Source organism: Euprymna scolopes, chromosome 10 (assembly GCF_053919585.1).
Source record: "Euprymna scolopes isolate OS-2025 chromosome 10, ASM5391958v1, whole genome shotgun sequence".
In the NCBI taxonomy this organism is placed as follows: domain Eukaryota; kingdom Metazoa; phylum Mollusca; class Cephalopoda; order Sepiida; family Sepiolidae; genus Euprymna; species Euprymna scolopes.
In genome coordinates, this window is record NC_136491.1 from 30,688,819 (window position 1) to 30,710,802 (window position 21,984).

At 35.6% G+C, this 21,984-nt stretch overlaps 1 protein-coding gene across 1 annotated transcript in view; it reads left to right on the forward strand.

Annotated features, from left to right (window-relative positions):
• Positions 1–21,984, forward strand: part of LOC145285900 (uncharacterized) — a 202,720-nt gene that overhangs the window by 98,935 nt on the left and 81,801 nt on the right. The window lies entirely within an intron of this gene.

Sequence of the window (21,984 nt, forward strand, 5' to 3'; positions counted from 1 at the left end):
ACAGTTTCTTTTTATTTTTTATTTTTTTTACACAGTGATCACCACTTATCAAGGCCCAGAAGCTACTCAGGGATAAGGGTTATTGCAAGTACAGTACGTTAGTGTGGAGATTTGATGAAGTGTTTATTTAAGGGGGCGGTTCATTAGGAATTTGTTAACGTTGGACTTGAAGACATCCAAGTTGTAGTCAGGTGGGAACACTGTTCCATCGGCTTGCTTCCCTGCCAACTACAGCATGGCAGCCTTCAAGTCTAATGTAAAGTTCTTGCTGAACTGTTCTCTTAAATAATCCAAATTCTATCCAATCCATGCCATTAATGATTACTGCATTATCATCTTCAATTCATTAACACTTATCCTCGGGTGGCCTACAGGCCTTGATGAATCTCTTGTAACAAAAAAAAAAACTTTCTGTCAAGCGAGATTCTTATTGTTACTTATATATGATCAAATTGAACATGAAGGATACAAATTACTTTGAACATTTTTGCTTTTTCTTTTTATTCTCTTTCAAAACTCTACTTATATATAAAAGGCACTTTGTGTGTGTGTGTGTGTGTGTGTGTGTGTGTGTGTGTGTGTGTGTGTGTGTGAGAGAGAGAGCTTGTTTCCTATAGACGCCGAAACAGCTAGGCCAATTATTTTTGGAAATTTCACATAATGTACTTTGTATCTGGGAGTGTTCCTACATAGGTTTTTATCGGAATGCCTCCAACAATTATCAATGAGCAAAAAAAAAAATCTGATTAAAGAAGGAGCAGTCTTATAAAGCCTAACATTGCAAGTGGACTTGAAAAGTTTTATCACCGCACAAGCAGAAGGTCCTGGCATTAAAAATCAACAGTAGGTTTTTTGATAAGACGGTGCATTTAAAAATGAATGTTTCTGTTTAGAATACAATTGAACCATGATATTTTTTAATTTGAAACTTTAATTACAGCCATTATATAAAAATACTTTTTTTTTTCTTTTTTTTTTTTTCTTTTTTTTTTTTTACAAGGTGGTCACCACTTGTCAAGGCCCGGAAGCCAATCATGGATAAGGGTTATTACGTTCATAACAGTATGTTCTCTACAGTGCAATATAGACTACAATATATTGTGGACTAAGTCACTGTGGGGAGGCATGTGAAGCTTCCTCTCGGTGCACCACAGTGGGTCCCAACTAGAGCAGGCAATGAATCGATTTGATTGAAATATAGGTGATTTCACCAATTTCGATGATAATAAAATATGGGAGTGTGAAACCTTCATTGATCCTCCTTCAATCCCGGGCAATGCCAGGTCTCCCTACTAGTGCTATTTCAAATGCATGAAAAAATTAAGTTCATCATTGTGTTATCTATCTGTAAAAGAGCTATAAATATAAGAATGAGTACCGAACGAAATACTAATGATTTATTTTTAACTAGCTGTCTTTGCCGGTGTTGCCCGGGGTTGAAATATATTACTATGTGAAGGGCTTAAGGAAAAATAATTCAAAATATAATCATATTTACACTCTTAATGGAATTATTATTAATTTCATTTAGGTTTGGTAAAAAAAAAAAAAAAAAATTATTTATGTTAATAAAATTAATTAGCCATATTGATAAGTATTTATTTACTTGCAGACTGTTATCCTCATCTTCACAGTTGTTGTTGCTTCACCACGTTTCGGCCAACTAATCCTCTGGCCTTCTTCAGGTGATTAACCGCGACAGGATCAGAATGCTGAGTCTCTTAACTGCATCCTCAGCAATTACTGCTTTTGATAGTTGTTGTCTCACCACGTTTTGGCCAACTAAACCTCCAGCCTGCTTTGGGTAGAATTGAAACCGCTATCTTCAGACAATGCTCACCTGGAACCGTAGGGATTCAATGCTTCTATCCACTGCACCACGAGCTCCGAAATAGAATATTGATAAAAAAGTAAAAGAACAATTTTTTTTTTCCGTTTCTTCTCGTACGACAATGGTCTTTACCATCACGAAAACAAAATAGTTTGCTTCAGCTCTGTGAACTTTCTTCAATGAGCCTTTGTAGTTGTTCAACAGAAACTTCCAGAACTGTTTGTTTGCAGGATTGTTTTTGGTTCCTCCTTGCAAAACATTTACAAGAATTTCTCATTTCTGGAACACAATTTCTGATGCAAAGATAATGGGATCCCTCTACCAGATTAGAAAACTTTGCAGTATCTGATATATAAAGCCACAATTCACTTGTGCAGTGTTTTTTTTTTTTTGTTTGTTTTTTTGTACCACATCGCAATAACCATTAGTCCCACAGTGGTCCAAGGAATAGTAATTTCGTCAAAACTGCCTATCAAACAAAAATTCAGAGAGAAGAGCCATCAAGCAAAACCGTCCAATCCATGGTAGCATGGAAACAGACATTAGATGATGACGAGAGAATTTTTTGATTTAATGCAAAAAAAAAAAAAAAAAAAAAAAAAAACAGCTCAATATCTCCTGTAGAATTGATTTTATATCCATTTAAATATTGCAAACTTAAGAAAATACAAAAATTGGACAAATTTTCTTGTGGAAAAATTCTCTCATATTCTGGAAGTTAAAATGAAAATTGTCATTTTTTTGCAATGTTACTAGTATCCACCTTAGGTTATATAGACCATCAAATAATGGAAATAGTTGATTTGGGCCCCTTTTTTTGCCTAGCATTGTATCATTCCGAGACCCTTTTTCAGGGCCCATGGGAATTGAAGATACCCTTTTTTTTTTTTTTTTTTTTTCTGCAAAAAGAGCGAAAATACTTATTTACAAATATAAAATAGAAACTCGGACACATTCTGTAGACATCAGTTGTACTGTGTGTGTGTGTGTGTGTGTGTGTGTGTGTGTGTGTGTGTGTGTTATACCATTATGGAAAAGGACCCCTCCAAGCACTAGCATCAACGTGTTAAGTTTCAGTGTATTAACTAAGACCTAATTGAAATAATCTAGCTGTTGAGGTCATCATTATCGTTTGATTCAAGTTGACTCATCTCGAGTCTGCTAAAGCTGTGCTCAGTTTGCTCTGATCCACAAACCTTGGTCGACTGTCACACACTGAAAACTGTTGTAAAACTAATTCTAAATATTTTAACTTCAGAATTGGAAATCTTATGTCTGGGCGTTTTTTCTTACTGGGCCACTGACTATCCAGCCTACTTTTAGGTGTTCATCCTATTGCCTTTATGCGCCTTGGTGAACCATTTCTACCCATTACCAAGGGTTTTTTTTTTTTGTTGTTGCTTCCGACAACTTTTCCTTTTTTATGAATTGCTTCCAAACGTTCTGTGGGCGGGGAGATGTCCATAGTATCACATTACAGTCAATAGCTGAATTTTTGTCAAGCTTTGCCTGACCAGTAACTGAAGTACATCTTGCATAATGATTCACACAAGAGTGTAATAACGTTCATGTTTCACTTTGTGCATTTAAGATGATTCTCATTTAGTTTTATCTCTATAAGCAGATCTGTCCAGCTTAGTTGAACCAGCCAGAAGTTGAGCCAGCATATCTCTTTGGCTCATGGAGATACACAAGGTCACTTGTTATGTCAAGGATGGAATTGTTGGGGGAAAAGTTTATAGATTCATTCTTTTTAATCTTCTGGGATAAACCTGAGCACTTTCCATTCTTAATACAGATTGAACCCCCCCCTCTTTTGTTTTTTTCTTTACAAAGAAATCACTGCTTGTCAAGTCAAAGAGGCCACTCAAGGATAAAAGTTAAATGAGAGAACACTGTGTTAATCAATGATGGTGGAAATTGGGCAGAAATTGATTATTTACAAGGATGACTTGACAAGAACTTGTTTACGTTGAACTTGAAAAACTGACTTATAGTCAGTTGGGAAGCAACCCTGTGATATTGTGTCACATAGACAAATAGTTGCAAAAAAGGAAACTTTGTTTATGAAATTGTGCTTTAGTTTTAGGTATAGATAGAGAGTAAGAGTTTGTTGGCAGTGGTTGTAGCTAGGCGAGTGTTTGTCCTGGATGCTGTAGAGGATGGGACCATAGATTGAGGATCTGGTGAGCACTTGCCATGAAAATTATGATAGAGCAGAGATAAACTCGCCACGTCTCTTCTGTGAGAAAGAGGTAGCAGGGAGAAGAGGAGAGCATTCCTCACAAGAATTTGTTTATGTTGAACTTGAAAAACCGACCCTGTTATAGTCAGTTGAGAAGCAGCTCTGTGGTATTGTGTTACACAGACAACTGTGAGAAAGAGGTAGCAAGGAGAAGAAGAAGACATTCCTCACTAGATTTCGAAGCTGGTTTTGTAAAAAGCAGGAAAGGGTGCACTGAGCAACCCCCCTCGCTAGATGTGGCAACATGCTTCATTCTGTATTATTCAAAACAATTGTGATCTTATTTAAAAATAAATTTAATATTGAAACATTGCTTTTCTAATTAAACTAAAAAAGAAAAATCATCAATCTGCAAAAAAAAACAAAAAAAAAACACACAAGAAAATCAATGTCGCATGCCAGACGCAAGGTGTTTGTATAATCGTCTTTTAATATCTTGACTCCATACAAAATCGTTTTCTTTTTCTTTTATCAAAAAAATAAAAATAAAATAAAATAAAATTATTCCAATAAAATTTGATTGTTGATCGTAATTGAAATAATTTTAATTATTTCTTGAAAATAAAAAGAATCATTTTTAAGAATCAGAAATGAATTTCTCTCCATTCTGGTGCCGATTCTTATTCTTGGAAAACTCGATTCCAATCATTCGATTAAGTGTGACAAGAATTTCTTAAAGAAGTTCCATTAAAACGGTAGTTTTTTTTTTTCCTTTTTCCTTTTAGCTTTAGTCATTAACGTAAGAAAAATGTTATTGAAGATTAATAGGAGTCATGAGTTACAATTTATGAAGGACTCTTTTAGAATTGACACCAGAATCGTAAATCAGACTCCTCGTCATTGCAAATACAAATTGCACCTGATTACATAATTTGTATAGCTCTAATATATATATATATATATATATATATATATATATATATATATACTTGTTTATTGTTATATAAACATGCTCACATCCCGCTGCTACAAACAGCCACTTGTTTCAATCAAACAGCAGATATATCATCAGGCAGCGACTTGACTATTCAAATGTTCAATGAATAATCATTCATTGATTATCAAGATTATTCATTGAACATTTGAATAGTCAAGTCGCTGCCTGATGATTGAAACAAGTGGCTGTTTGTAGCAGCGGGATGTGAGCATGTTTATATAACAGTAAACAAGTATTATCAGCTCTTTTTATTGAGCACTATCTAACAACCTCATTGAATTCACTAGTCCATTACTTTTGAGTACAAAAAAAAACCCGCATATATATATATATATATATATATATATATGTATATATGTGTGTGTTTTGTTTTCGTGATACATTTTGAATGAATTCAATTATTTACAAAAATGCGTTTTTACCTAAAAGTGAGTTGGGAATAATTTTCCCTTTAACCAATTTGGTACGCCATATGGGGAGCGGCATATATATAGTTTTTAAAATATAATTATCCACTGACATGTGTTTCGGCGTCTATGACCCATCAAAAGATTCAGCCACTCTGATGAGTCGTAGACAACGAAACATGTCAGTGGAATCTTTTGTTTTATCTATTCTTTTTTATATATAATGAAGTGAAGCCAGTCTATTTCTCAAAGTTTGTCATTCAATCCGGAACAATCGATATTTGATTAGGACTAGCCATTTTTTTTTAATCTTTTTATACATGCACCATCTTTGCAAGAATTAGTTTCTTAAAAAACAAATAAATACTAATTTAGGCTAAAACATTTTTATCAGCAGCAAATGTAAATTAGAATTTATCAACGGCAAATTTGTCTAACGGAAAATATTACTGATACAACAATATAACAATACTAATAATGTTTTTGCTGTGAAGTAATAGAAATATGCAAACAGAGGTGCAAAAACATAGTACGGTCACTCATCATCCGCATGCAGCATCAAAAACACGTTTAGCTGAGAATATCACATGGGCAACATCTTAGTTATTTTTTATTGGTTAGCTGCTTACTAACATTCTTTGTTCCAAAGCACGATTAGAGAATTTATTTCAGGTTTGTTTTGCATTTTGCTTTTTGGGTTTTTTTTTGGGGGGGGGTACTGTTGAACTACTGCTTATCAAGGCGAAGAGCTACTCAAGCAAAAGTTAATGAGATTAAAATGATTGTTGCTATTCATTTGGACACTCCCCTTTTTGTAGGGAGCTGGTTTTCCCCAACATCGTGGGGAAACAAACAAATACGCAGAAAGCTTCAAGCTTAACTAGCTTGAAGTCAGAATTGACTGCGTGATGTTTGATTTAGAAAAGCAGACGTTCGTTTATGCACCTGCGTTTTTTTTTGTTTTTTTTTTAAGCATTTAATTTGAACGATTCTCACTTCCTCTGCCTTCTTAGCATAGTGGTAACATGTCACGTTTTCTTTTCCAACTTTACCTCAAGGCTTTGGGTTCGAGCCTACCTGCCTACCAAAAAAATTTTTTTTTTTCCTCCTTCACTTTTTTTTTCTACACACACACACACGGACAAACACCCGAGCAACGCCAGACACCCCCACTACTCTATTATATAAAAGAGAAAATGTGTGTGTGTGTGTGTGTGTGTGTGTGTGTGTGTGTGTGTGTGTGTATGTCTGCCAAAAACTTTTGACAGATGCATTGGACCGTGACAAAATTGGTATTGTTAGAAAGATCAATCTCTCTGACGAAAAATATCTAAAATTTGGCTAACAAGATTAATTCTGTGCTGGTCAACTGGGTTGATTTTTGCAAGTCATACGCCTAGCAATCTCAACGTATGTTGAAAAAAACGTTATTTTGACCTGTCTGGACATCCTAAGTCGGCGTGGCCGTGACAGCTAGTGCATTAGCTTTTTTTCACCTCCTTTTTCTCTTTCGCGTTACAGGTTCGAGCCTACCTACCATGACTAATTTTTTTTTTTTTTTTAGTGCAATCGCATGAGCACTTGCTCCTATTTGGATTGAAACATTTCTTTTTTTTTTTTTGAAGGGGTTGCTCAAAATCCTTAATATACCACTTCTCTCCACCCGGGCAACGCTGGGTAGCCATGCTAGTCATTTCTAAAAATTGAAATATTTTAGATGGAAGAACATGTCAATTACACCAGCCTAATTTGTAAAAGCATCAATAATTTAAAAAAAAAAAATTTTTTTTTAAACGTAACACGCAACATTTCTCTTGCTATTTCGTACATCATAATGCAATATGCGATGAAGGAGATAACGAGTTCAAAACAGGTAGACAGAACACCTAATTTTAAGGTAAAACAAAAAATATATCAACGATTTGATCTGACGAGAAAAAAAATTAATGATTTGCGGAATCATATTCACTCGTATTTTTAATGTTACGAACAAACAAAAACAGAATTGTTGCAAAAAAGGTTTGCATTTATATTCAGTTTAACATCCGTTTTGCATGCTGGCATGTGTTGGACGTTTTTAAGAAATTGACTTCCAAACTAAACCTATCTCTGGCCAGGTCTTCACTTATCTCTTTTACTCAATTCAATTTTTATCATTTTCAACCACGTTTTCCTTGGCCTTTTACCTGTAAACTGGCCCTGCTAATGTTCTATATCTACTTACCCTAGAACTCTTATCCATTTATTTTTATTCAATGTGGCCATATTATTGGAGTCTCCTGTTCTGCACACATCTTCTTAAACTGTCTACATTTAATCTTCTTTGGTTCACATTACAGAGTCATTGTATTATTCTCATATCCATGCAACGTATGTCCTCAAACCTCACTGGTTTGTTACCACTTCCATGCATCATCACTAGGACTATGCCAACAGCATATTCTTTTCATTGTTTTGACCCTCAAGTATATATCTGACACAGTTTGACACAGTTAATCAACCGAGAACCACATCACTCTATATAAAAGCATACAAGACATCAACGGATACACACTCGAGAGTAAAAACAATGAAAAGAATATGCTGTTGTCCTAGCCCTAATCATCACCCATGTCTGATAGACTCTTCTTTAGGTTGACAGTGATAACATACAATTGGCATCATATTAGTATGTACGGCACAATCACGTTGACACACCGGTTCTCATCAGATCGAAGTTAAGCAACAAATAGTCCGGCCAGTACCAAATGGGTGACCATTTGGGAATAGCAGGTGCTGTATGTGCTCTCCGCTTATCTCAGCATTGTTTTCAGTCGTCCTGAATTTCTACTTGTCATTGGAACAAAACAGTGCCGACTCAAGAGAGCTATAGTTGGAGACTGCGCAATTTTTTGCCACAAAAAAATTTAATGCGCAAGTCATAGCATCATCCATGATGTTCGTGGTCTTCATTGGCAACGATGGACGAACATATATTAGTAGATTACTTCAATAAAACTGTTGTTGTTGAGTATCATTGTGACTGAATCAGATGATTATTGTTGGCGTTCGTTTCCCTGATATCTTTCTAGTTAGAACTCATTCTAGAAATGACACCAGGTATTTACAGGAGGGCCCACATGAAGGTTATCAACATTCTCAGTGGAAGTGTTTTTTGTGGAACGAACTGAATTCGAACTTGGCACACCCAGGTTATCAGTTAGTGTCATTAACCACTTAGCCACCGGCAACTCGCTACTGTAAATATCTTGGAAGAAATTATCTTAACCAAAGAATTTTTACCATCATGTAGTTTTTTAATTATTTTTTTATTTTTAACTCATAAAATACGACCCAATATGTCATTGGGTCGTTTAGTGCTCCTGTAAATCTTAAATTCCTGGTTTTATGCACGCAAAGTGCTGTAAAATAACAAATCATTAAAATTGAACACTAAAAAACACTTTTTTATTATCTTAACTCTGCTCGTCTGCATTGCTACATTTTAACATAAAGTAAATTTTAATAAGTAAAGAATTTGACATTATGATGCTTGATGTGAAAATGGATTTCATTTTCTATCAAGGCTATAACTATAAAAGGCCTTACTGCAGTGCAAAGAGAGTTTGTGGTTGGAGCAGGCATTACATTACAATTAGTAAACACATTTTTAGGAAGTGACTTGCTATTAATATGTACTAATTAGGTAATTAGAAACTATACTTATTGTTAAGAAGCATCTGACAATGTTTACAATTATTTACTTTGCATTCATAAATGCGAATAAGAAAAACAAACTGTCCTTCTGTACCATAAAATAATTAAAAGGGCAAAAATCCCTTAATTCATCACACAACATTTCTAGATAGTTTTTTTATACTAAAATTAAGTTAATCAACGTTTGTTTCTCTAAGGTTTTTTTTTCTGCATATTTTAATCACAAAATATGAGGTGCTTTCAATAAGTGTCCAGACTTTTTTCGTATGGCTATAAAACTCTAGTTCCCTTCGAAGTAATCTCCCCCTGCTGCAATGCACTTGTACCGTTCCAGCAACTTCTGGAAGGCCCCATGGAAATCCTTTTGTGTGAGCATGTCAATGACCCTCGTCAGAACCTCTTTCATCTCCTCAGTTGTCTTATAACGATAAGTTTTCCTTGAGCTTAGGGAATAACCAAAACTCTCAGGGAGCGAGGTCTGGACTATAGGGAGGGTGATGAACTGTCTTGATGCTCATCTTGATCAAATAGTTTGTGACAGGAATGGAGTTATGGACGGGTGCATTCATGCAAATCTTCCACCTCTTTTCGTTCCTTACGAATAATTGTGTGTACAGTTCCAACACTGGCATCAAACTATGCACTTATTGTCTCTATAGACATACGACAGTCCTTATCCATGAAATTTTTTATTTGGTCAATCAATTCTGGTGTTCTGACTTCCATACTCCTCCGACACCTCTCGCTATCCCTCACAGACTTCCTTGAATCTCTTATGCTACTCAAAAACTGACAGTTCTTCGGGGCAAGATCAAAGTGTAGTATCTGTTCTTCAGATGCTGCACTTCAATTTCTTGTTCTCTGTCAGTCGAGGAGAAATCCTTCACGACTGAGACAATTTTTTATTTTTGTTCCTTTTCTCCACGTTAAAAAACGACCCTGGTGTCTAACTCTGTCCCGTGGGGGAGGCATTGTAAATAGGAACTAACAGTTGATTCATGCAAGATGGTCCAAAAGCAGTCTGAAGCATTCCATATGTTTCTGTGGCATTTTTTTACAAGTTTAAAACAGAACTTTATTGCATGTCATTCTTCTAAAGTGTCCTTACGTCCAGATTGAATTTTTTAAATTCACCAGCTGTGACAATCAGGCTTTAGTAGGATGTATTCCAATTCCTGCTGTAGCTGTTCATTTAAACCTGGAATCATAAAAATTGGTCAGTCATCTCGTAAGATGTATAGCAATAACATACTGAATTTTCAAGAGTCTACAATAATTTTTAATGCCTGTACCAAAAAATGTTTGGAAACTTATTGAAGGCACCTTGTACATACTAAAATATTTCTTAGTTTTTGGATTGAGTAATATTTGAAAAAAAAGAAAATATATATTCCATTTTTATTTGCTCTAATTAGCTGCAATTTGCAATTAACTCAACAAGTAAGCCAAAAGCTTCTCGCACTAAATTTGCTCTTATTGTATATGATGTCTATTACTGTTGTTTACGTCTCTTTTTTTCTATTAAAAGTCAAAGGTAGTGAAAATGGGCCATTGTACACAAAGGGAATATCACCAAGTAGTAATACTCTTTAATCCATCACAAAAGAGAGCGAGCAGAAAAAAGATTTTTTTATTTTGCCTTATTTTTTTATTTAAACAGGCTTTGTAAACTCGCTTTTTCCTGATTTAAGCAATCTGATCTGAGCTCAATGGATCCAGCTCTGATATTACTGCAATGTATCAATTTGTTGGCTAAAGTCAAGATTGTCTGCTCTTTTTGGGACGACGGTGACAAACAAGATATGATCCCATCTGATCAGTAATTATCTTTGTTTCAGATAATAAAAAGCCCCCCTCCACTTTCTCCCATTTTAAGAACGGCTTTTGAGTCCACTTGACCATGTCTAATTATCCAACTAAATGGACAGCAGAAACCAGAAGTCAGAAAGAGCAGACAATCTTGAATATAACCAAAGGGTTTAAGTGATACGAGGATACTCTTGACCTTCTTGAGTCTTCTTTTAAAGATGTGCTTTTTCCAATGCAAATTGTCGAGGTCATCTTCACAAGAAGGCTTGATATTATTATTGTGGATGAAGTAGACACATGCATGATAATACACTTGTCTACAGTTAGCTTCAGTTGCCAGTCTGTCATCAATTGCTGCATTGTGTCTAAGTGTGACTGCAGGAAAGGTTTATAGAGTGCAGGATTTTGTTTCACAAACGAAGATATATAATATCACTTCTTACCTGTATATCTTATAATACCACTTTTTTTTTTTTTCCAACTCCCAATAGTTCAGTCCTATCCTATTGAATTTTTTTAAAAAATGCATTAAAAAGGTTTACATTGAAAAGCAAATAGAAAATCGGACAACCTGATCATCTAAAATGAATTTATAAATATACTGACTGTAGTAATATATATATATATATATATATATATATATATATATATATATATATATATACACATATATATATATATATATATATATATATATATATATATATATAGGTGTATACGTAGGATACTTGGTATCACATGGCAGGATAGAGTGAGTAATACTGATGTTCAGCAGAGAGCAGGCATCCCATCCATTTACTCCCTACTGCGTGAGCGACGTCTTTGCTGGCTGGGCCATGTGTGCAGGATGGATGATGGGCGCATCCCTAAAGACCTTCTCTATGGCGAGCTTGCCTCAGGCTCAAGAAAGAGGGGGCGACCCCATCTTCGCTACAGGGATGTCTGCAAGCGTGACATGAAGGCTCTCTCGGTGGACAGGAATACGAATACATGGGAAGCCTCTGCAGCTGACAGAACTGCCTGGAGGAAACTGATACGCCAGGGGAGTATCATCAGCGAGAGGACCCTCCATGTTGAAAACGCTGCAAAGAGAGCTAGGAGAAGAGCGAGTGTACAGGCGGAACAGCCGGACGAAGCGGCAAATTGCATAACAACCTTCGTATGTCAAGGCTGTGACAGACTATGCAAATCAAGAATGGGTCTCTACAGTCACACAAAAGGATGCATACAGGCAACATCTTAATACAGCGCTGATCCATAGTCGTTTCGACTGACGGATGCCACACACTGTACACTGTATATATATATATATATATGTAGACATCAGAAATAATAATTTATATATGAAAAAATTAAATTACTAATGTTATTTTATAATTTTTATATTAATATTAATGCAAACACTGGCCTAGTTTATAAGTTTTAGATATTATACATCTGGGGCAATACCGATCCAAAAAATATAAACTTTGTATGTGTCTGTTTAGGACTTTAAAATTTTTAGTTGGACATACTAACATTAATGCGACACAGTGAAGTGTGTAAATGTCTCCACTGGATCATCTGTAAAATATTGAATGTAGCAGCAAGTACGTCGAAGGATGGAGTACTGTTGCCACATCTGGGCAGGAGCTGCTGGAAGCACTTATCCTGCCTTGACAGAGTTCAAAATAGACTTTATAGCCTATTAGGGGATGCCCTTTTCTCTTCCCTGCAACCTCTTTCCCACAGAAGAGACGTTGCGAGCATGTCTCTTCTTAATCGTTATTTTCATGGCAAGTGCTCATCTGAGCTTCAAACTATGGTGCCCCCTCGCCAAACTTTCATGAAAAACACTTGTCTAGCTGAAACCACTATCAATAATTTCCCACACTCTTTATCTGTGCCTAAACCTAAACGTAGATTCCATGAACAAAGTTTCTTTCTTAAAACTGCACGCCTTTAGAACTGTTTCCCTGCTTTCTAACTGACTACAATATGGTTGTCTTCAAGTCCAATGTAAACAAGTTCTTGACGAACCGTCCCCTTAAGTAATCCGATTGACCAAATTTCCACTACTAACGATTACTACAATATTGTCCCATTGACTACCATATACTCATTAACCCTTACCCTCGATTGGCCTCTGGGCCTTGATAAGTGATGACTCCCTTGTGTAAAAAAAAAAAAAAAAAAAGCCCTGGAAACATATTTTCAACTGTTCTTTCTGGTATGTCATACATCATCAATTATGAATAATCTCTACAGCTACGTACCAAGAAAACAACAAAACTATTAAGCCTGACATGATATGGGACAAGGAGAAAGAAGCAACCATAGTAGAAGTTAGTATTTTCAATGATATAAGTTAAACAGAGCTGAGAGGAAAAAGATAATGAAATAAAGTCTTATGTACGGCATGAAATGAAACTGGAATCTTAGGAAGATCTCCGTTGTGCCAGTAATTGTAGATGCAACTATACCCATAAAGATGGATATCAAAAACTACCTGGCAAATATACCCAGTGAACCAAGTGAAAGAGAGATACAAACAATTGCACTTACAGGGATGGTTGGAATCTTGAAAAAATCTCTCGTTTGGAATGTGTGAAATAGTGGGTGAATATCTGGCATCCAGTGGGATGCTTCATCCCCAGCTTGATCAAAATGATTAAAAAAAATTTAAAAAAAAACAAAAAAAACTGCCTTTTATATAATGGATTAGTGCGAACGCTGGAAAACCATGATTATTTTTTGGCATTTTTCGATGCAAGGTGTAAACTAGTTTCATCTAATAATATAGACTAGTGGGACCTGTGGAAATTCCACAGCAGCATCTTTAATATTTAATATATTGCTACTCTTTCTTCTTTCAACGTGTATTGAGAACCATGATATTATTGTAGCCCTTTTGTTAAACTGTAAAAGTATTTAAGTAATCTGGTTAATGTAGTGTCAGAATATATCTGGTTATTACGGTTCATCTCGAATATCCTTATGGTCCTGGATATGACCTTAAACTATATCCAGTGGTGAGGCCCCAGCTTGCGGGCTTTGGGGAGTGTAGAGCCACCCTTTAATTACCATTGCTCCTAGATCCACTCTGATCCGGAGTCGTAGTACCTGTTAGGGTCCCAACTATGAGTTAAATAGAAACCGACTTGAAAACAACAAATATATTCTATTAAAAAATTTTTCTTCAAAATCTTTGGATTCGGCATTAAATAACCTAAAAAGGGTTGATATGCCGTAAAACAAAACCAACCAACCAACCAACCAACTAATATCCTTATAGGAGTCTGTGACATATTTCCATTGTGTAGATACTCGACACAAACGGACACCCCACATTCTCATTTTATCATCTTTGGACAGAACAGATACTACTCTTGGATCCTAGTCTGAAGACCAAGGTTTATTTTAGATTCACTTACAGCCCGAAAGTCGCATCAATTTTTTTTATTTTTTATTTTATTTTTTTACATTGCATCCTCAGTGATCGGGAGATCCTATTTATTAAAAAGGAGGATATAAGACGATAACATACTACCAACATTAGTGTATCTATATACAAATTTAATGTTCATAGTAAGTTACAACTAGGGCTATGACAACAGCATATTCTTTACATTGTTTGGACGCTCGAGTATATATGTTGTGTAGTTGAGGTCTTTTAAAGAAATAGGATGGGGACATCCATATTTACTGGAGACGGCGGACATGTATATTGATGAGAGGGAGAAGAGAGAGAGAGGAAGAATGACATACATTTTACAGCCTGTGGTTCTTATAATATACTAGCAGGGGTGCCCGGCATTGCTCGGGTGTTTGGAGGTGTATGCTGTGCAAAAAAAGCAAAAAAACAAAAAAAAAAATGGTTAATTTTTTAAAACTTTGACCCCTATTATGACCCCTTAAAATTTATAGTTTCGGGCTCAAATCACTTTATTAAGTTAGATCCAGGTTCAAGGGACCTATATCTAAAATTTCAAGTGTCTAGACCCAAAATTGTCGGAGGAGTTTGGTAGAGTTCTTAAAGGTCAAATCGTTGAAATTTGACCCCTTAACAGCCAAATTTCTGGCTGACACCCGTCACATCGATTTTCCCAAATCTCAGTACCCGGTATTTCAAATTTCGAGTCTATAGACTAAAAATTGACAGAGTTATTGCATAGGGAAATGTACACAGACAGACAGACACACAGACAGACAGACAGACACGTTCACTTTTATAGATATATAGATATTTAGAGAGGAGGGTTATCAGTTCTCATGACACGGGAGAGGACAGTCATTACATCTGACACAGACAACTGAATACCACATCACTCTGTATAAAAGCATATAAGATATCAACGGATACACACTCGAGAGTCAAAACAGTGAAAAGAATATGCTGTTGTCACATCCCTAGTTATCACCTATGCTCTTTGTTAATAAATAGGATCACCAGATCAAATAATTCATAATCTGGAAACTGTGACACACGTACGTATGTAGGTATGTTAAAGGTACTACAGTATTAATATATATACCAGGGACGTGCAATAAGTAATGCCCCTAACCCACTTCCCATAGCAGTAGAGCAACGAAACTTGGCACAGTTATTAGTCTTTTTCTACATAGGAACCACCCAGAGTTATGCATTTCTTCCATCGTTTGATGCAGCTCTGGAGACTGTTTTTGTAGAACACCCCAGGTTGGTCCTCCAACCACGACATGACTTCAGAAATCAAGGCTGCATCATCTGGGAAACGCTTTCCTTTCAAAACCAACTTCATGGCTGGGAAGAGGTGAAAGTCAGAGGATGCAAGGTCAGGAGAGTAGGGAAGATGGGGAGGATTTCATAACCACACACCCGTGCTTCTGATCTGGCGACATGTGAGTTGTGGACTGGAGCATTGTCCTGCAAGAGGAGGGTACCTTTGCTGATCTTGCCCCGCCTTTTGATTTTGATAGCTTCCCTTAATTTCCTCAAAAGTGAAGCATAATAGGCCCCTGTAATTGTGGTACCCTTTGCCAGGAAATCTGTGATCACTACTCTGTCCTGGTCCCAGAAGACTGAGCATGACCTTGCCAGCGAAGGGCTGCACCCTTGCCTTCTTTGGAGGTGGTGAGTCCAAGTGCTTCCACTGCATTGACTGGGCTTTGGTCTCTGGATCTTAGTGATGGACCCAGGTTTCATCCTGTGTAATCAGTCTTTTGAAAAACTTTGACTCATCTTCTTGGCACATCTCCAAATTCATCCTCGAGCACTCCACGCGTTCTCGCTTCTGGAATGGTGTGAGCAATCTGGGAATCCATCTGGCAGATACCTTATGCAAATGGTCATGAATGATAGTTTCCACAGACCCTGTACTAATCTTGACATCTTGGGCTATTTGGCGAATAGTAATGCGCCGATCTTCCTAAATGGCAGTCTCAACTTGACGGACAGATACCTCATCAATGGCAGGAGAGGTGGGGGGAAGACCAGGTGTGAGAGCTTTTTCCACAGACTTCCAGCCATGTTTGAATTCACGATGCCAGCGTTTTATAAGGTCATATGATGGGGCATTATCACCATAAGTTTCTTTCATTTCATCAAAAGTCTCTTGTGGTGTGCGTCCTTTCAAATACAAAAATCAGATCGCTGCTCGACATTCAACAGGCTCCATTTCACACCTGACTCAGTTCAAACACCTGTAAAACAGAAACCACAATTAGTTCAGAGCTGTAATTTGCCACATAATCCGTAGAGATATAAATCATTGCACATGCATAATTTTAGCTAGATCAGACAACTGGAAGTGAGTCAGAGCCATTACTTATTGCACGCCCCTCGTAACTATATTACATAAAGTATTTCAAGCAAATTTTTAGTTAATATTTGCCTATCATAGGTAAAACAAGAATGTCATTTTATTGTGTCTGAGAGAATTTATGATCTTCCTACCAACTTAAATTGTATTTGTCTTTGGAACGTAGAATTCATTTTATGAACTGACCCCCCCCCCCTTCTCTCCTTAACCGTCCATGCACGTACCTAGATGCACCTATTTTTGTCGTTTTGCTGTTATTCATGTACATCTCCTTGTAACCACATAATTTTGATAAGCATGCTTGATATATCGAGTTTTTTTTGTTTTTTTTTATTATTATTATTTATCAAGAATTTTACGTGCGTGCAATTGTAAAAAAAAAAAAATAATCGATCTGAATTTTATCTTTATTTATTTATTTTTTTATTTAATTTTCACCCCAAACAAGGCACAATACCACTTTAAAGTAGGGGACTACTATCGGAAACATAAGTTGCAGGGGTATTATGAAGGGAGATGAGTAGCAACATGTCTGTTCACATTACATTTGAACTTTTGCATGTCAGTACAATTGGGAAAGCAGAATACCAGAAGGGAGTTCTAAAGCCTAGCAGTTCTGGGGAAGAAACTATTAGAGTAGAAGGTTTTCTTACACCTAGGGATCTCTACAGTGAAAGGGTGGGATTTAGTTGCTTTTCGGGGGTATTCACGTCGAGGGGGCTACAAGTGCTTGTAATTCATCAGACCATTCACCATTAAAGTACTTGTAGAACAGGCAGAGAGATGCAACGTTTCATCGATGGGGCAGAGGCTGAAACTAGTCAAAAATATTTGGATTCATTAGACTACTGTTCTCATCTTGAGCGTTATTTTAAGTTTTGAGGGTTAAAGCTCCTAAACTTTGTACTAGAATTGTCTGCAAGTACCCGTGATGTAATGGATAAAGTATTTGGTAAAATTCAGTTCTTAGTTACACTCTTCTGGAGGTTGAAGATCCAATTTTCAATGCAAACAACGCTTTTAAAAATACAATTGCAAATTACTTAGGACTTCAGTCATGGCTGATGGAATGAGAGCATGCTATCTATGTAAAGGGTTCCATTCAAAAATAGATTCCCAAGTTCGACAGAAAGATTGTTGAGTATGTCCTGAAGATAGTCGGGGGGGGGGTCATATCGACCAAAACATTGTGAAAATAAAACTTAAGATGAGAACAACAGTCCGAAAAATCCAAATAATACGAATAATCAATCCTCACCTCAAAAATTCAGAAACATAAAAAAAAAACTATTATAATTCTTAAATAGCAATTTCATATATGAAATTCATTAAAAAAAAAAAAAAAAAAAAAAAAAAAAATGTCCGCTACAAAGACTCTTGTTTTTTGTTACAGAATTGGATAGATACAAATGTTTCTGGTTATGATTTATGGAACAGACCAGAACTGGCCAAAGCAGTTTATAATTTGGAAAGATGGGGAAGAAATAATGTAACAAGAGCAGACGTCACTAAGCATGAAGATGCAAAACAAATTACAGCTAAAATGTATTGCCTCTTCAAAATGTAAAGTTGAAAAGATTTCCTAAAAAATGAATAAAAGAAAGCCGATTCGTTTACTGATTTGAAACGTGTCCTCACACATGTACACATTCTTACTTTTATATATATATATATATATATATATATATATATATATATATATATTAGATATCTTTATACAAGACAATATATATTTATGTATACATGCAAGCTGGACACAAAAAAAAAAAATAAAAGCTGATGCAAAAAATGACTCAATCTCGATAAATCTTGTGAAAATTATATAAATAATAAAGTCTGGGATGTTTGAGTCATGAGGGTTCAAATGTCCCAGCAATTATATTTAGAAGCAAAGGTGTGTAGCTGAATAAATACAACAAAACAACAAACACCTCTATGAAAATACCTGATTCTTGATTTTATTGGGAAGGGAAAAAATCCAACCTCGGTCATTTTTTTTTTTTTTTTTTTTTTTTCTAAATCAACCTGACCTCTATTTACTAGTCTCATGTATATATTACTAATGTCATTACTTACCGACTTGCCAAAGGAGAATGTAATTCTTGGGAGAATGGTCTCATAACATAGTACACTATTCTCTCCACACTAAAATAAGAAGCAATACATGGTAGGTTGCTATCATGATTCCAGAACAGATACTACACTTTCTCCTGCCAACAACAAAAGAGGTAACACTTAGGAGTATAGTACCATGACAATAGACCGAATACTACATTGCCACCATCACCATCATTTGGTTAATTTAACATTGACAGATACTACATCCGAAGTCTGAAATAATAAACTGAGTTGAATTTTAGTAGAAATAGTAATAGACCAAACCGCCATTTGTATATTTGGGCAGCATTTTTTTTTTCCTTCTGCATGTTTCGTTGAATAGCAGGGATGATTCCTGTTTGTTTTTTGCCAAATGGAAAAAAATGGATTGCAAGAAAAACGAACAGGCATTATCCTTGCTGTTCAACGAAACATGTGTAAGATTGTAAACTGGCATATTTTTCGTGCACTCTTGTATGCATAAATGCAGGTACATTTGCACACACACACATATATATATATATATATATATATATATATATATATATATATATAGTGCTTTATGGACAAATTTATCTTTTGTTGTTGTTTTTTGTTTTTTTTTTAACGATAAATACCGTTAAATAGTGGCTCCGCCTCGAAGCTCATTTTTTTTTACTTAGAAAGTCGCCCATCATTTGTTTGGACGTATATAACATTTTATTTATTTTTATTATTTTTAAAACAGTAATCTACGTACACGCGTGTTTCAAGGTAACTACCTCTCATCAGCGTAGCTTGACTGTTTCTAGGAATCGAACTTCAGACCATGTTTACCACAGTCCGGCGCGTTAACCATTACACCGCAAACTCCTAGATGACTATATATAAAGGGGCATATATATATATATATATATATATATATATATATATATATGCCCCTTTAAGAACTGGAGATTGTTAATGCTACACAATCCGTAATATGCATCGTTTGAAAAGGTGTCCTATATTCATTAACAAATGCTGCATGCTAGGTTGCTTCTTAAGAGATGGAGGGGGCCCGCTGATGACAACTTGATCTTAGTAAAAGCACCAGCAAAATCGCAACAGACAGAAGCAGTTGAAAGTCATAAACAAAACATCTAACGGTAAACATTAAAGATTGCGGCCAGAGCAGAATGCAAGAAAAAATAGCTAATATAACAACTAAATATTTTTGTTTACTAGCCAAAAAAGTTACTAGCTAATCCCATGTGATTTTTGGAGTACGACAGTGTTATTCTAAATATACACCGAATTTTATGTTGAGACTTGAAGGGATAAACATTCGAATTTCTTCAGATGTGTTTTTAAACATAAATATAATCAGGGCTCTATGCGCAAATTTATCTTTAGTTAACCTTTGACAACTAAATATTTTTGTTTGCTAGTCAAATAGAAAAATTACTAGTAAAACCCCGCATGATTTTTGGAATATGACATCTTTGTTCCATGACGAGTATGTATATTATAAAGATTCATCTTTGTGATTTAAATAAGTGTAATTCTAAATAAGTACCAGATTTTTATGTTGAGGCTTGAAAGTATAAACATCCATCAGATGTTTTTTAGACAGCCTTTGTTTAAAAAAAAATGTATATTCTATTAAATTTTTATTGTTTAAATAATTTGACTTTGTTCGTTTTATTTAAACAAAAAGAAAAAGTTGAAAAGATTTTTTTTTATTATCTTAGCATTTATTTTTGCAGGATTGTTGGTGAAAAAAAAAACACAATAACATTGGGGGGGGGGGGTTCTAGTCAGCACTTGTAAAATATCACTCGCGAATGCGACTGTTTCAATTGTAAAAACTAGTTTACAAGTAAGGGAATATTTTTGAAAAAAAAAAAAAAAAAAGTATGTAGTCTATAATATAAATCTTACCTGTCTGTTTAAATGTATGTATGTATATTTCGCAAAAAACTTTCGACAGAGGCGACCAATTTTCACAAGATCGGTATTGTTTTGAAGCTCGACCCTTTGGACGACAAATATTGAAAAATTGGCCAAAAACATTCATTCCTTCATCGTCAACTGGGCACTTTTCTACAGGGAGGGGTCGCTTTTTTCGCCAATATTTTTGAAAGTCATCCCTTCTTTTCGATTGTCTGACCTTAATTTAAATCTGCATCACTTCCGGTTTGGCGATGGGCGCAACAGCAAAGACGTCACTTTATTTTTCACATTCTTTTTCTTCCTTTGCGGTATAGGTTCGAGCCTGTCTGCCTACTAATACTTTTTTTTTTTTTTTTTTTTTTGCTCAACACACACCTCCAAACACCCGGGCAACGCTGGGCATCCAGGCTAATTTAATTCATAAAAAACAACTGTTCAATTATGAGTTCAACATGACACCTTGCTCACCCTAATTATTTGGATAATATCGCGCAGATAATTGTTACAAACCGAAATCAGAAGAATAATAATTAATGTTCTGTTTTAAAGAAAACATATAATTAAATGATGGTTGGAATGTTGTTTGGGTTATGTCATGTTAGAAAGAAAGCTTTGTCCGTGCTTTAAGGTAGAATAAAAACAGCACATGTACTCGCCATCGTTCTCTTAAACCTCTCTTTTATTTTTATTTTTTTTATTTGGGAGTCAGCACTTATTCAGGCCCGAAGGCCACTCGAGCATAAGGGTTAATGAATATAAGTTGGTAGTGCTTCCTTATGCTAAGAGTAAGTATGTTTGAAAACGCCTTTTAAAGATCACTTGAAAACAGGCATGTCATAGTCAGCCGGAAAGCATCCCTATGTTCCACAGATGGAGAGTTTTAAGAAGAACTTTGCTCATGGAATTTATGTTTAGTTTTAAGCCCAGATAGATAAGGGAAATTATTTGTAGTTGTTGTAGATAGATGAGTGCTTGCTGTGAATGTTCTACGAAGGCAGGGGCACAGATAGAAGCTCAGCTGTACCTGCGATGAAAATAATGATGAAGCATATCTTTTTTTCTTTTTTCAACGTAGTCCTCACTTATCAAGGCCCAAAGGCCACTCGAGGATAAGGGGGGTTAATGAATGTAAGTTGGTAGTGTAGTAATTGTTAATGGTGTAAATTGGGTAGAATTTTGTTATGCATGGGGACGGTTCAACAAGGATTTGTTTACATTAGATTTGAAGGCTACTGTGTTGTATTCAACTGAGAAGCAGGCTAGCAGAA